Source organism: Triturus cristatus, chromosome 2_2 (assembly GCF_964204655.1).
Source record: "Triturus cristatus chromosome 2_2, aTriCri1.1, whole genome shotgun sequence".
In the NCBI taxonomy this organism is placed as follows: Eukaryota; Metazoa; Chordata; class Amphibia; order Caudata; family Salamandridae; genus Triturus; species Triturus cristatus.
This window is the reverse complement of record NC_140582.1, coordinates 1169413625-1169430445: the sequence shown is the minus strand read 5'-3', so window position 1 is coordinate 1169430445 and position 16821 is coordinate 1169413625.

Below are 16821 nucleotides of genomic sequence, written 5' to 3'. Positions count from 1 at the left end.
TGTTGAAAACAAAATTGTTCATCGTAGTTTGCAGTATTTAAATACAGATCTTCAGCATCAAATGCAGCATAATATTTTAAATCAGAAAACAGTGCTTCTATTGCTTGTACATCCCAATCATCTGAGCGGATGTTTTGTTTAACTACATCACCCATAGAAACACGAAAAACAGTTGGCACATTAATAACTTCGGTGGGACCATGAATTTGAAAGTTCACTGCATCCCAAGCAATCCCATCACGTACAGGCCAGGCGGTGATGTTCACAAACGTCTGGTCTCTTTTCATGATGTGTGATGAGGAATGGGGGGGCCAAAGTTCCATCAATCAATTGAATTGTAGAACGCTCATTCAGGTAGTGTCCATTGATAAGTCTAAAAAACACTACCACAAAGCCAATTGTCATGAATAAAAAAATACAAATCAGCACCAACCAGATGTAAGTCCAAGGTGCAACCAAAAAATGTCTCTTGAACCAGGCAAAAAATATAGAAATTTTGGAAGGGACAGTGGAAGTCAATGATTCAGTTTCAAAGGAAGAATGGGACTGGGCAAGTGTTGTTGTATTTAATAGGGGCAAAGCGACTTCTGCAGGATAAGCATACTCAGGATCACCAGGCAAACCACCAGCAGAAGGTGGCACAGGCTGATCTGAAACTGTAAGCATCTCAATGGAAACCTCAGGCACGATGATAGAGGGTGGCATCACAACAGAGTTTCTCAGCATCGAAGGGCAGGAAACTGAAGGTGTCATACCATGGAGAATCGGCCACCCTGTGTAGCTTGACATTCTCAATTGAAATGTACCCGTTACCCTTGCGACCAGGAAGTGGTGGTAAAACAACTGTACGGGTACCCAATACTCCGAGCACCGGGACTGGTGCACGATAAGAGGGGCCAAACTCCTTCTTGTTCTCCACCTTCTCACGGACCAGGTCACCAACTCGAGGCAGCCAGCCGACTACCGGAATCAGGAGCGCTTCTTCAGATGTAGAGGGCACGTGTTCCTTTGCCAGAGTGTCTCTTGCTTCTTGTAGATTCTGCAATACAGCACAGTGGTCATCTAGGTCAAAAGGCGCGGCAGCCGCCGCCATGTCTAGACCATCAAGGTCCGGAACAAACATTCTCACTCCAAAGAGCATCATGTAAGGGGTCCGCCCACCCAGAGACCTTCTAGGGAGGTTATTAAGTGCACGTTGGACGTCATACAAGTGGGCAAGCCAGTTCCGGCCTGTACCTAACACCTTGGCTGTCACCGATTGCTTTAGGTCACGGTTCATCCGTTCCACAACACTATTGCCCTTAGGCCGGTATGGAGACGAAAATTTGACTTGGACCCCCAAACTTCTCATTGCTTCTTTGTACGCCTTAGAGGCGAACGCCGGGCCCTGATCAGAGTGAAGGGTACCACACGCAAAACTCCCTATAAAGACACGCAATGCTTTGATGACAGTCCTGGCATCAGCACTCCTTTGTGGCCACACCCACAGAAAACGTGTGCACGAATCCACTGCAACCAAGATGTACTTGTACGCAGTATCAGAGGTAAAAGGACCGCAGTGATCTAAATAAACACACGCAAGTGGTTGATTAGATATATGCAGCTGCGTTGGAGGTGGACGCGCAACAGAAGAAGGTTTGATCTGCTGGCAAATGTCACAATTAAGTACATAAGCCCGCGCTTGTTTATACAAACCGTACCACCAGTAACGTTGCTGTAAAAGAGACACAGTTGCTGACACTCCAGCATGCGCAGACGCAACACCTTCGTGGGCAGCTGTTATCAAATTTGGTCTGCAGTCCGCGTTGGGAATCAATCTATCACCAACGTCGTTAATCCTCACTAATGGGACGTTATCAGGACCTAAGTGATAATGGTATCGAGAAGGGAAACCTCTAGGGACGTTTGTCCCTGTCTCAGAGGCAGCAATAGCTGCCAAGATGTCAGCATCTATCTTAGATTTTGATCTTGTAACTGCTGCTACTAAATATGTCGCCACTGCTGTTTTAGCTGCCTCGTCAGCCAAACTGTTACCGACAGCATGGACACCAACTCGTTGGTGACCAAGAGTGTGAATTACATTCACTAGTGGCAGACTCCTTTTAAGTTCAGCCACTCGAGCCCAAAGCGTTTTATGCTTTACTGTGCCACCTTTGGAATCACGAAAACCATTCATAATCCAAAAAAGCAAATTGTCGTTGTAGGATTGAACACAATAGTAAGTATCACTCACTATAAGAGTAGTGACTCTGTGATCAGCAAACTCAAGTGCAAGCACCAGAGCACGAAGCTCCGCCAACTGCGCGGTACAATCACCCAATGACTGCGTATGCACTGCATCAGATTGGAACTCTCCATTTACGAAAGTACCGATTACAATTGCGCAAGCCGCTGAATAAGCGTGCCTTGATCCAGTTGCGGGTTGCGCCGACCCGTCAGTGTATATGACACAATGGTATTCCTCGATGGGGCGCAATGACAGAGGAGCGGGATGAACGAATTCATACTCCAAACTCTCCTGAGTCTGCAACGCCGCGTCAAAGATATATTCGACGTCAGGCGAGGCTAAGGAGGTCGCCCATTGTATCCACCTTGGATGCAAAGCCTTAGAATTTGGTACACTAGCTTTAGTGACTGCTTCGAGAGCAGGAAACGGTGTTACCACCAGCATGCGCTTTCCCTGTGATAGCGCTCATTCTTTCAGGATCGCCATCTGAACTGCTGTCAAGACTTTTTCAACAGTGGAAAATCGCAGCTCAGCCGAAGTGTACAGATGAGATTTGTAAGCAATGGGGACTGTGTCGCCCTCATTGAACGTTAAGTACGTGAAACCTTCCGCGCCTGGAACAATTCTAATGACCAGGTTGGTGTGGTTGTCACGAGTTTTTAGATATTTAGCTGTAAGAAGATCAGTTTGCAAAGTATACAATGCCAAGTGCTCTGGCAGCCAGCAAGATCTGGTAAAAGTTGGTTGTATCAAGGCATAAAGCGTCTTGATACGCTGGGCATAATCAGGAATGTAGGATCGCCCGAAATTCAGAAAACCCAGCAGGGATTGAAGTTTTTTCAGTGTCGTAGGGATACGAAGGCGTGCGCATTTCTCAAGGAATTGCGGTGCCAAGCCTCGACCCTCATTATTGAGTTCGTACCCCAAGAACAACACTGTAAATTCAGCAATATGGGACTTCTTAAAGTTAAACTTGTAACCGAAGTCCGCAAACATAGTCACTATGTTATCCACACGAGCAAGGTGTGGAAGCAACTCGTCGTCAGTCAGATAGATGTCATCAACATACGAGTATGCTTCCGGGTCTACCATCTCCAAGAGAGAGACCACGCGAGCGGCAAAAACTCCAGGGCTGTTTTTATAGCCCATCGGGAGCCTTTTGAACAATTTTTGTTTGCCACCCGAGGTAAAAGCTGTCCACTCATAACTAAGAGGGGCCAGGTTATGGCAATAAAAGCCATTTGATAAGTCGAGCGTAGTTTTGAAACGTTTTCTCACAAGACTATCTACGAGAGCCGAACTATGAGTATTTTGTACCGCAAACGTCCGGCAATGCGAGTTTAAATGCCGGTAATCCAAAACTAGGCGGTACGACCCGTCAGGCTTCGTTACAGTGAATAAAGGATTATTCATGGGTGACACACGTGTTTCAATCACTCCTTGATATTCCAATTGTTCAAGGATGGACGCGACGTGAGGTCTTGCCTCCCGACGCATGGGATATTGGGGTTGAGGCTGGGGATCGGATCGCAATGGAATCTCGTGATTGGGAGAACATTTATCCCAGCCAACCTGATTACGATATAACGCAGGCGCAAGCACCTGAGCCCACTCCCCGGCTAACCTAGTAGACTCCTCCGTGGGCACTGCGTGCCCAAAGGAAGGAAGTATAACTTCCTCTCCCCTTGGGGCGTCCAAAATGAAAGCCGGAGGCCAATCTTTCTCCGCCAAAAGAATATCATATGTGGTGGTAAGATTATCCCAAAAAACCACTTTAATTTTGCGTTGTATATCACCCTCAATATTAAGAACTATTTCAAATTATCTTTCCGGGGGGGCTACGCGAGTATCAGCAGTTTCAACTGTCACATAAATGTCAGTTGCTGTCGCCTCCAGAAATGGACGCAATGCTTCCCGCACTACTGTAACCTCCGCCGCCCTGTCTAGCAGCGTTAGTGCCCATGTCAGGTCCCGAAGCTGTGTCCTGACCATCTGAGGCATATCTCGCTGAGATAGCAGCAACTTTCTTTTTCTGAAACGGTGGACGTGGTCTAGCAGCGTCTTCCTGCTTGCCTTTACCGTCAGTCTGGCGGGGCTGGTCTCGACCTTGAGCACCCCGTCCTCTCCCACGGTCTCCACCACCAGTGTGCGAAGTCGATGTTTCCTGTGAAGAACGAGGAGAGCGTTGTTCAGAAACCTGAAATCTATCAGGTGACTTAATACGAGTACGATCGCGCAAATCATAAGTGCGTTCACTATACGACTGGACGGGTGAGGCAGGACGAGAAACCTGTTTCTGTTGCTGCTTCTCTTGTTTTTTGGCTCGCCAACTTTGTTTAGGAAAGTTGGGCTTTTCGTCTTTTGTAGACGAACTCACCTTAGTTTGCTGCACTACATCAGGAATTTTGATGGTGGGTTTCACACCTAAGGCACTACGTCCAACCATCCTATAGGCTTTCGCAATAATTTTGGCGAACTCCCTTGGCTTATCGGCATCAGCCACAAGCTCCAGCATATTACCAACTTGGAACTGCATGGCATCTCCTTTGAGGTTGCCCATTACCATGGAACAAACCACATCGAAACTGTCGACAAGCCTTAATCCCAACTCAATAGCTGCCTCCGCACCATGACTTTCTTGGACTTTCTTGATGACGGAGGGTAGTACAGCCATAGACGGAGTGCCGTAGCACTTCGAATATGTCGCAGCAAAGACCTTGCCCCAATTGTCACAATCAACAAGTTCAGGGACCAGGTCCTTCGGCAAAGTAATGGTGAGTATCCTGTGTTTATCCACAGGTGTAGTGTTTGGAAACAAGGCTTCTAATTGATCAAATTTTTCCGCAAGCCAGTAAGGAAATTCATCCTTACTGAGGGGGCGCTTGCCGACAACCGCGTTAACCATAACAGGGCTAATCACCACCGCGTGATGGTGATCCGCCCTGTGTCCAGCAACCGCAGGTGCTCCCACCTGAACTGTGCGTGACACATACTGCACTAAAGCCCTATGGACCGTAATCAGGGCTGTGTGTAGTGTTCGTAAATCACCCACTCCCACCGTCATGTAGCGTGGGTGTGGAGTATATCCGGCCAGTACCGGCCAAGTGGCCCCTGCAATTGACAACGGGCCCATTCTCGCCGATACGACCTCATGGGGGAGGGCGCCATTAAACAAAATTGTATGCTGCCAGGCAGAAATAGGAATTTCTAGAGTCCGATATGGGGCATAAGCCGCAGGTACAGCCGAGGCTGTATAGTTGTGGAACAAATTATCGTCCGTATCCACCTCCTCAAAGCTCACCCATGAGTAAAACAACTCATATGGGTAGGTGGTATCAGCACTGACCACAAAGACCACGGCCATCCCGTCATCAGATACCCCATACGCCCTCAAATGAGCGCACAGAGGAACCCTACTATGAGCGGGAATATTAACCGCCATAAGGACACCTTAAAGAGTAACAACGATATCCACAGTAGCACTTGGGCTCAAAAATTATAACCTTTTTAATTTTCAAGCTTGATAGAACCTTTAGTCTAAACCTAGGTAGGTTAAACCGTCACTCAAGTTTTCCGGAAACGAGAGTGAGGGTAGTTGTGGACTAAACACAAGTACTACCAAAGCGTCTCAGATCTTAAGACCAAACGTTAGGTGCGCCATGTTGCAGGGATTCTGCTTTTGCACAGAACTATGCGCAGGAGACCAGGACCTCAGAGAATTGTGGTTTACCAGAAAACTCCCCTCAGAACCCAGAACCCCTTATCCGACTAGCTTAGTATCCCATTTGTTAACCTAGATCTAGCTAGGTGGTCCCAATGTATAGACAAACCAGAACAAGCGACTTAGATATTTCTCAGGAGTGGTGGGAATCCAAAATACCTGTTCGTATCTATTTGTTAGTCCACAACATAATAATACAGACACGGTAAAGTTTAAAGAGTTTATTTTATAAACCTCGCGTCCTAAGATGCAGTACTTTGGCTAACACTAGCAGACTAACAGTACAAATCAGAACCATAAGCATTATTACAATACCATACAAAATGAAAGGAGCAATCATACTAATAATGACAGGGGTATACAGCCACACTCCTTTCACTAGAATCTAATACATTATTATTATTAGACTATTAGAAGGTCTCTTAGGCTAACAGGGGGGACCCCATACCGTATAGATCAGCTTAGTAGAATCACATCAAAGCATCAGCTCTCGCATGCATCAGCTCTTCTGTTCGAATGAATGTAAAACCAAACTGTTCTGCAATATTAAAGACGCTTGTCCTTCAGATATTGGCAGCTGTATGCATGATATGTCTAACAAGTGGTACGATCAATCTAAACACAACACTCTGTACCTTCTAGTGACCCAGACGCGTTCTTTGCATGATGTACAGACCAAGGGCACATTTCACGGTTAAGAATGTGAAACAACAGTTTGTTATCCTGTAGGGCAAAGTCGAGTCAGCATTTCTAAAATGAATAACACATAACAACAGTGTCGTGTGCAGCGCAGCAGAAACGACAAGCTTGCTTGCTAACAATGATCTCGTTTATGCTAACTTAGTGTTGTAAATAGGGCGTGGCTTAATCCATCTCACACTAGCCAGCGGGCTATCCATTGTAGCTGCGCTGCCAGATAATAATGTTCAAAGCACGGCGCAGCCAGGCCTCCCTGGTCGGTGGGCAAGTACAACTTGGGCAGAGCCATCCTGTGACGGGCATTACCCCAGATGAAATCCCGGAGCGACTGCGTGAGTGTGGTGAAGAAGGCCGCCGGGATATATATTGGTAGGTTGGCAAAGTAGTACAGGAGACGGGGGAGTATCACCATCTTGGATAAGGCTACCCTGCCGGTGACTGAGTGGAAGCGTGTTCCAAAAACGCATTTGGGACTTACACAGCCCTGCCCAGATTGCCCTCAATGAGGTCCGCCGGCTGGCGATATATCTGAACTCCTATGTATCGGAAAGTGTCCGCTTTCCACTGTACACACACGGCATCTAGGATATAGCCTGGGTCCGGGATATCCCCGCCGAACGCATAAAGACAGGACTTGGTGGCGTTCACCCTAAGGCCCGACCGAGCGGCGAAGTTGAGCAATATGTGCTCTAGATTGGCCAGGATGTTACACCAAGAGGTCATCCGCGTACAGTGACGCCTGATGCGTCGCGTCCCCTAAGGGGATGCCGTCTCCGAGTGTCGTACGCAGGGTCGCAGCTAGGGGTTCAATTGCCAGCGTGAACAGGAGGGGCGAGAGCGGGCACCCCTGCCTGGTGCCCCTACAAATTGGTATTGCGGCGGAGATGTAGGGCCCAGTTTTCACCCTCACTGTGGGATTCTTGTACAAGAGTGCAACCATCTGGAGAAACCCCAGGCCCAGCTCGTAGCGCATCAGTACTGCTGCGAGATATCCCCACTCCAGACAGTCAAAGGCTTTTTCAAGGTCCAGTACAAGACAACCCGCCTTAGGCCACCTCTGTACACTATCCGATGCCACCCTAAAGAACCGCAAGTTCAGTGAGGTACTGCGCTTAGGTACAAAGCCGTTCTGGTCGCTGTGCCCCAGCTCAGGTACTACTGGCGCCAGGTGCTCCGTCAACACCTTGGCGAATATTTTATAATCCACGTTAAGCAGAGACAGGGGTCGGTATGATGCCAAACTCACGGGATCCCCGTTTGGCTTGAGCAGGGACACCAGGTAGGCCTCTCGCATTGAAGGGGGCAGGATGCGCTCCTTGAGAGCTGTGGAATAAAGGGCGTGCAATTTCGACATTAGGGACTCCCAATAGGCTTTATAGTATTCAGCAGGGAGGCCATCTGGCCCCGGCACCCTCCCAGTGGTCATGGAGCTGATCGCCTCTCCAATCTCCTCCAAGGTGAGGGGGCGGTCAAGCGACTCCAGGTGTTCTTCAGGGACTGTGGGCAGGCGGACAGTTTCCAGGAACCTGTCCAGCTCGGGTCCGGAGCAGCACCCTGTGGAGCGGTACAGTTGCACATAATGGTTGGACATCACCTGGTGTATCTCACGCTGCGTGTATACCAGTGGCCCCTCGGGCGTGCGTATGGCCCCAATCGGGACGTGGGTATTTTCCTGCTTGAGTAGCCAAGCCAACAAGCGACCCGCCCTGTCGGCTTTGGCATGAGTGTGTGCCGTGTGGGCCGTGTAATTGTGGCAACACAGGCGTTCCATGAGGTCTGCATGCTGCGCCCAAAGGCGTGCCAGATGAGTGGAGTGGCGACCTCCGCCCTCGCCGTCCCGTTCATATTTGAGTAATTGCGATTCGAGGCGGGTGAGTGACAGCGCCAGGTGTTTATGTATGTTCCACGTTGCACCAAGGCAGTGGCCCCTGATAGCCGTTTTATGGGCATACCACTCCACCAGTGCGCTACTCGCCGTCCCATCATTCAGTTCAAAATACTCCAGGATAGCCGTCCCCAGGGATGCACGAAATTCCGGATGCTCTAGCGCGGCCGGTTGGAGACGCCATGTGGGGACAGCGGGGCGACCGGGGTCCCAGTTCAGCCTCAGGGGATTGTGATCAGAATGTGTCCGCTCAGCATCCTCAATCAGTGGGGTCAGTGTTTGGGAGCCCACCACCCTGTCCAATCGCACATGAAGATCGTGCACTGCGGAGTAGTAAGAATAGATACGGGCATCAGGATGTAGGCAACGCCACACATCTAGCAACGCCCAGTGCGAAAGCCATTCTGCGAGGGCCTGCGTGTTCGAAACAGCCAGTGTGGTTCGGAGGGGTGGAAAGGACCTATCTAGGTGTATGTCCAGTACCGAATTGAAATCCCCACCCAGCAGCCAGGGGAGTCCAGCGTAAGGGGCTAATGACGTGGACAGTTGCGCCAGGAATGAGGGTTGGTCAGTGTTCGGAGCGTAAATGGAGCCCAACAGTATTTGATGACAGTTAAGTGTTCCACGAGCCAAAGTGTACCTGCCTGCAGGATCTATCGCTGTGTCGGTACAGATGAACGGGGTACCCGCCCGCACCCAGATCAGTGTGCCTCTTGCATGCGCTGAGTATGTGGTGCCATATAATTGGCCTCTCCAGCATTTGCGTAACTTGTCTAGCTCCGGCTGTGTCATATGTGTTTCCTGTAGGAGGGCAATGGCAGCGGAGTGTCTCCGAAGGTATGCAAAGATGGAGTAGCGACGCGTGGGTGTGTATATGCCGCGGATGTTCCATGTAATTATATCAGTGCGCGCCATCTCGGGTGAGCCAGTGCAATGGAGGCGCCGGGGCTAGGGTAGGCCCAGGAGGCGTGGGGGACGGGGTCAGGCGTTGTCATGTCGGTGTGCTGCAACAAAAAACACAACTGATGAACAAAGAACGGTGTAACATCTGAGGCAGACATTGCGTGGTGTCCGTCCAAACATCTATAACTATAAAGTGGCGTAAACTAGGTCAGTGGGGTGCCTGTGAGGGCGTGCGTGCCAGTGGTGTCATGCTGTAGCCGTCCCCTTTGCTCCTGCATATGATGTGTGTCAACAGTGTAAGCACAGTGTCGCCATGTGGTACCAACGGACTGTGAGTCGGGTTGGTGGGCTAGGGAAATGCGCTGCCCCGCACGTTCAACCCCCCTCCCCGTCTCCATGGGATGATGTATATGACCCGACAGGCGGGTCACCGCTGCTCCGCCACCATGAAGGCCGGGCAGTGTCGCTAGTGCAATAGGCCCACCCCTACACCCAACCATAGTTAAGACACAGAATGAACAGACAATGATCTACTTGCGTGAGCTGTCCATGATGGTGACCATCACAAGAAAGTTAGTTCAGATAATATCATTGGCAGTTTGTGGAGTCACCACTGGTAGTGCAAGATCATCTAAAACGATTGTGGATGGCGAGGAGGAGCCGCTGGGTACCAGGGTGGTCTGCATGCGGGAGTCCAAGCGTTCTTGGGCGTGTGGGGAGCCGAGGGTGGTGACCGCTTCTAGGGCTTCCAATCTCTCCCTGCGCATGTTTTTCGGGTTCGGGGCTTTGGTCCCAGGCTGGGTGGTCCTCATGGTCCCACGTCGACGACGTCGTTGGGTTCTTCTACCTGTCGCAGCGTCACTTTCTGAATTTGCAGGCCTCACGCCCGACCACAGTCCCACACCTCCTCTGGGGAGTCAAAGAAGTGGGTCCTCTCCTTAGTTACAACACGCAGGAGGGCTGGAAACAACAATGAATATGGTAGCTCTAGGGCGCGGAGTTGTCGTTTCACCACTGTGTAGTTGCTCCTACGTCTTTGCACTCGGGCTGTATAGTCGGGGAAGAGCATAACTGAGTTACCTCCCACTTTGAGATCGTCCATCTTGCGTGTTTCACGGAGGACCACATCACGGTCTCTATAGTTGAGTAGCTTAAAGAGGAATGGCCGTGGTCTGGCTCCCGGCTGAGGTTTCTGTGCCGGGATGCGATGGGCTCTCTCGACCACAAACTGCTGTGACAGTAGTCCTTGAGGCATAAGATCGCGAAGCCACCGTTCCGTGAATTGCTCCAGGTGTCTACCTTCTTCGCCTTCCGGCAGGCCCACCACGCAAACGCTGTTGCGGCGGGAGCGACCCTCCGCATCGTCCGCTTTGTCTTCCAGTTCATGAACACGATCCATTAGGTCTTGCAGCGCTGCAGCATGACTTTGCGTGATAGGCCAGAGCTCCTCAATTGCTCAGCCTTGCACGGTGACTTTGTCAGCCAGCTTATGATGATCAGCCTGTAGGAGGGTGAAGTCCGAGGTGACCTTGTCGATCCGGGTTTCCAGGGAGGTTCTGGTGTGTTCCAGCGCGGCACCTATCCTTTCCACTGCTGCAAGGACAGAGTCCATTTTGGCTGCTAGGGCCGTGGATGTGGGTTCCGTCTCTCCACCAGTACTCAGATTCAAAGGGTCCAGAGCATTCCCGCGCAGGGGCTCCTGCTGCATTTTGGTTCTCATTCGACCCATCACGAGCTGCTGCGCCGTGGGCATTCGCAGGTGGGCACCAGCCGAAGCGGTATGACAGTGAGGAGGCTACTGACAGGGGAGGCCGCTCCCGTGGTAGGTGCACGTGAGTGTGGTCCGGTGAGGCAAAGCGTAGCCCCCGTTGGTTGCGGCCAGCGCTCAGATGATGACCCATGGGGGCCTTGGATAGACTCCGATTCCAGTTGTCCGGCGAGGGCGTGGCAGCTGATCACGTCGGTCATTAGGCCGGGGTGTGTGGTCGGCAGGCCACACAGCTATATGCCAGTTTAGGTGATGCGGAGGTCCACGTGGGCGGCCGCCCACGTGGACGGCTGCTTCACTGGTGACTGGGCCCTAATTGCGCAGTCCACGATGTGTTTGCTAACACCTAAAACTGGCACTGTCCACTCCGAGGGTATTCCGCGGGGGCTGCCACTGCGCTGTCCATCGTTTCTCGGGCGGGGTGCCACACGTCCAGGCACCTGACTCGGGGGTGACCACTCAGAGTGACAGGTGCCGGGTCATAGCAGGGCAGTCCCAGCGGGGACCACCAGGTAGTACTCCGTGGGCACGGCTCACCGCTGCTCCCACCAAGGGCCACTACCGGTGGCGCCACAGGCCGGCGTGGGGTGGCCTACCTTTTCCTCAGCCTCTCCAGAAGTTCCGTAGATTGCACCTGACCCCTGCAATCCTGCCACATCAGGGCCACACGCTTGCCGTAGGCGCAACTCGCCGGGAATGACACCGTCAAGGCTCCAAGAGGCGACTCGTGCTGTTTCAGTGAGCTCCAGCACCAGCTCTCGCCGGCACCATGCAGTTCAGTCCGGGCAGGCAGAGTCCCAGCCAGCCACCACCACTGGCAGGCCCCAGGCCTCTGGCCGTATCACCCCCATAGGGCCTGTGTGGGCAGGTGGGGCCCCGTTGGACGCAGCGCCACCACCGCCCAAGTGCACCCGGGGCAGTGCAAGGGTCTGTCCCGCTCACCCCTGATTGCGCCACCAGCACAGGAAGCACTCCGCGCACCAGGTGAAGCCACAGACCGGTCCGATGTTTACCGCCGACCGGAATGACTCTGCCGCACAGCCTGCTTAGTGCTGCTCAGGGCCGAATTCCTCTGCTGCTTGCAATTGCTGCATTCTGATGTGGGGACGCCGCACGCAGGCTGACAACAGGCAGGGCCCCACGATCCCCACTGCTGCGGGCAGGTTGGGCCCCGTCGGACGCAGCGCCACTACCACCTGGGGGCACCCAGGGCAGTGCAAGCGTCAATCCCGCTCACCTCTGGTGACGCCGTCAGCACAGGGAGCACTCCGCTGATCAGGCGAGGCCAGAGACCGCACACCACCCCGGGCTGAACTGCAGGAAGGGGGAGCAGCGTGGTCCGATGTGTACCACCGTCCAGGATGTCTCTGCCACACAGCCCGCTTGGTGCTTCTCAGGGCCAGATTCCACCGTTGCCGTTAGCTACTGTATTCAAGTGCGGGCGTCCATCTTGTGATGTGGGGACGCCGCATGCGAGTGGACAACTGGCAGGGCCGTGCAGTCACCACCGTGGCACCGGCGGTCCAAGAGGCACAGCGCACAGCCTATTTGATGCAGGAGAGCTTCCGACACCGGTTTTCAGCTGGCAGGTGCGTGAATGTTGGTAATGTCAGGAGAAATTGCCAGGATTGGGGGATTAACGGCTCAGGCTTCACGGACCCGCGTCCGCCATGTTGGCTGGCAAGCCACGCCCCCGGAAACATCGCCCTCATTAGTTGATGGTTACCAGTGTTTTAGCATCCCAGATATTCCCCCTAGATGTAGGCTTGGCTGCAGAGGGTTGGCTATTTGGGTGAGCATAGCTATACGGGGTGGGGGGGCACGTTAAATCTGTGGAGACTCAAGAAAGTGGTTTGCAAATTATAGTTGTAAAGACCCACTTGACTCTCAACTTTGTGAATTATTACTACAATGACTTTACCAGCATACCAAATACTAAGTTTCCACCTTTATTTAAGCACATTTCCAAGTTGGTAGATGGTTTAGCATCGTCTGGGCACTCGGCATATCTCTGTTTGGCTGGTGACTTCAATGTGAGACTCCCTTTGAAACCGTGGGCATCTAATGCAGCACTATGCCCACCAACCAACACTGACCTGCACAGTGAGGAACTGGTCTCTTTTCTCGCTCAATGCATTGGAAGCTGTGGGCACAATCTGATCAGAAGTACCCACCTTTAGGGGGAGAGGTAGCCCCTCCATAATAGTTTATGTTTTTGTTACTCGTAGTCTAGAGGACTTACTTTTGCACATCATAGTTGTCCTTTCAAGCCCCAGTGATCACAACCCTATTGAGACTGAACTATTCCTACGCACAGACTAAACAAGCATTGGCATAGCCAATAGGTCTCGCCTTTGGGACCTTATAAGTGTTTAGCCATGCAACAGTTGATGTTGTTGCACCAAAGATATTGTGCTGGATAACTAAACACTTAAGGTCCGAAAGGCGAGACCTATTGGCTATGCCTAAACCCTCTACTATAGCAGCTAAAGGTGTGGTGGGTGTTGACATGAGCCACTTGGCTGTTAAGGCACTAAAATGTTGACTCTTTTGAGGGCTTCGTCTGTCTTCAGGTTTGCAGAACAGAAAGAGCTGAGGCGTTTAGGTCTACGGCTGACAACTGAGCCAAGTGGGTGAAGGTGACAGAGGATTGAATGAATAAAATGTGGAAAACCAGAAAAATAGAGGCATCAAACAGATAGAGGTACATAGAAAGATAATAAAGTAAAAAATCAAAGAGGGAAGAAAAGAAATAGATTGCTAAATTTAAAGGGTGAAATGAGGAAGGGAAAAAATGAAGGAACAAGGAAGGATACAAGTATGAATCGAAGGATAAAACAAAGAAATGTGAAGGGAAGAGTGGGAGGTAGTGTGAAACAAAAGAAGGGTGCAAAGAAGGAAGTGTGGAAGGAAGAATTAAAATAGGGACAGAAGGAAAGGGGGTTGGAGGAAAAGAGGAAAACAAGGGTGAAAGAAGGTTTGGAAAGATGAAAGGACGAGTGAAAGGATGGATGAATGAAAAGAGGACTGGAAGACTGCTGGAACAAAAGGATGAATGGAAGGGTGGAAAGATGGAAGAGTGCATAGAAGGGAGTTGGGTGGATGGATGAGTTGAGAATGGAAGAAAGAAAGGATGGGTGAATGGATGAACAGTGAAAGGATGACTGGGAGGATCGATAGAGGACAGGAAGGAGGAAAGGGTGAAAGGATGAAAGAGTGAATAGATGGATATTAGGTGAAAGGGTAATAGAAGAGAAAGTGATTGATAGAAAAATGTGTGGGTGGATGGAAAGGTGAAATAGTGGATAAATGGGTCGTGGATTGATGAAAAGGTATTGGCAGTGCTGGTTGTGTAATAACTTTTGTCAAAGCACTACAAAGCAGCACTGAGCTATTTTTTAAATAATTTTCAGCCATGCAACATGGCTAAATAGCTAAGACGGCGGGCACGGTTTATTATGTTATTAGAGCAAAGGTTTGAAACACATGTACATGTATATTGGTTTTCCATATCGTGACAGTGAAATGTGCCTGCCTTGCTTTGCCTGCTGGTGCACACGATCTCTACACGTGCACTCAGTGGACAGAAGAGAATGTGTATATATATATATATACACTTGCCATGCTTTGCAATATGAGCTACTCATAGAACCCGGGGTCAGCTGATGAGCGCTGGCCTCTGCTTTCTGTTTGGAATTATTAGCACGGGCCTCATTTAATGGACGTCTGGGTTCTGCTTTTCTAAGCTCCATCCATAAATCATCTATTCCCTTTCAGACCAACCCCCTCCACAAACAGTCACCCGTGAATGCGGATCATTTCACCTAGCAGTATAGTGTACTACTATTGATACGTTGAATACAAGCCATGTTTTCTAAGGCTCCTCAGCTGGGCTACAATCTGGAGTATCTTGTGCTTGACATACTGCAAACATACCTTATAGCATTAATGAGCTCTGTGCTCGGGCCCAGCCTGGTGCAGCCAAAGATGTGTTTGTTGTGGCTCCATTCATTCCAACTAACACGTTGTAGCGCTTTTTTCATGGCGCTCGAATGCACCTCAGCGCTATTTCATCATAACTTTCAGCCATGCAACACAGCTAAAAAAAATGGGAAAAGTGCTATGACGGCAGAGTTGCGAAGTTAAGAATAATAAGCTAACGAGGAGGGAGGGGGAGAAGGGAGGGAGTTAGTTAGAGCAGACAGCAAGGGGGTGGAGGAGGCTTAATGAGCCATGACAGAAAGGCAGATGGCGGCTGCGGGCGTGCACACTCACGTGCACTCAAGCTTTAGGCCACCAAAAGCCTCTGGTGGCACTTTTAAACCCATTTACTAAATGTCTCGAAGAGACAGCATGCGCTGTCTCAAGCGAGACCTAAAAATTAGGATGTCAGAGGGGCTTACAATTTGCAACCGTCAAATGATAGTTTACGGTGGGTGTGGAGAGTGCTTGACTTGGCTCATTGTTTCAACGTAATACTTAAGGAGAATTTGGGGTTGGTAGTGCTTTGCTGATCTGAAGAGGTGCCTGATTGTGAGGTGGTGGAGGCTTAAACTACTCTATGTTCTGGTATTAGGAAAGCTCTTTTAAAGCCCTTACATCCCAAATTTAACACACTGAGATGGTTTAACCACGAATGTTCAGCGGCAAATTGTGCACTGTGCTTGGCCTGGGTTTCCAAACCCCGGGACCCTGCATTAGTGGCCCTCCTGTGCAAGCAATATCAAAAAGTCACTGCCAATTGGTGGCAGGAGGTAATCGTGTCACAATGAGATTCATTAGTGCACGCATCTCACTTGCACAATAGTAAGTCTTTTTGGGGAGTTGAGTCAGAGCAGAAGTGTAAAAATCAGCCCGTGAGCTCCATCATGTGCCACACTGCAAGTAAGACTTGTGCTGCCCCATCATCCTCCGACACTATTACTATAGACTATTACCTTTTATCATGCTTTCAGGCGCTCTTAACTGAAGTAGAAGATGTCATTACTCAAAGTGTCCATGGCAAGGCACTAGACCCTGATGGTGTTTCAATTGATCTAATTTAAAGTAATGCAGTCTTTTCGCACCCTTCCATGCTTGTGTTTTTAATTAATTTTCCAACTCCTCTCTACCTGGTACCTGGGGTACATCTATCATCGTACCCATTTTTAAAACAGGGGATTGCTCACTTCCGGGTAACTATGGGCCGATTTCATTAATCTAAGGCTAAAATCCTTGGGAGAGTAATTTACAATAGAATTACAGAATGGGCACAGGCTGAATCAGTGCTTTATCCCTGTAAATGTAAATGCCCAGAATTTGTAAAGCACGAACAATTAACCCGAAGGTGTCAAGGCGCTGGGGGCCGTCGGGAAGATTAAGCGAGCTATTGCCCAGAGTCACATAGTGCTGGGCTGATCTGCCGCCGGCACCGGGGATCGAACCGTGAGCCCTCGGGTTCCGGAGTCAGTTGCCCTGGCCGCTGCGCCACACCTCTTCCGGTCAGTATGGGTTCAGGAACAAAGTGGGGACGGTTGAGCAATGCCTTAACTTAAACTTGGGAAAATATACAGTTGCCAAACAATACCCTCTTTACCTTGTATTTATGGACCCATCATTACCTTTTGACTGCGTAAATG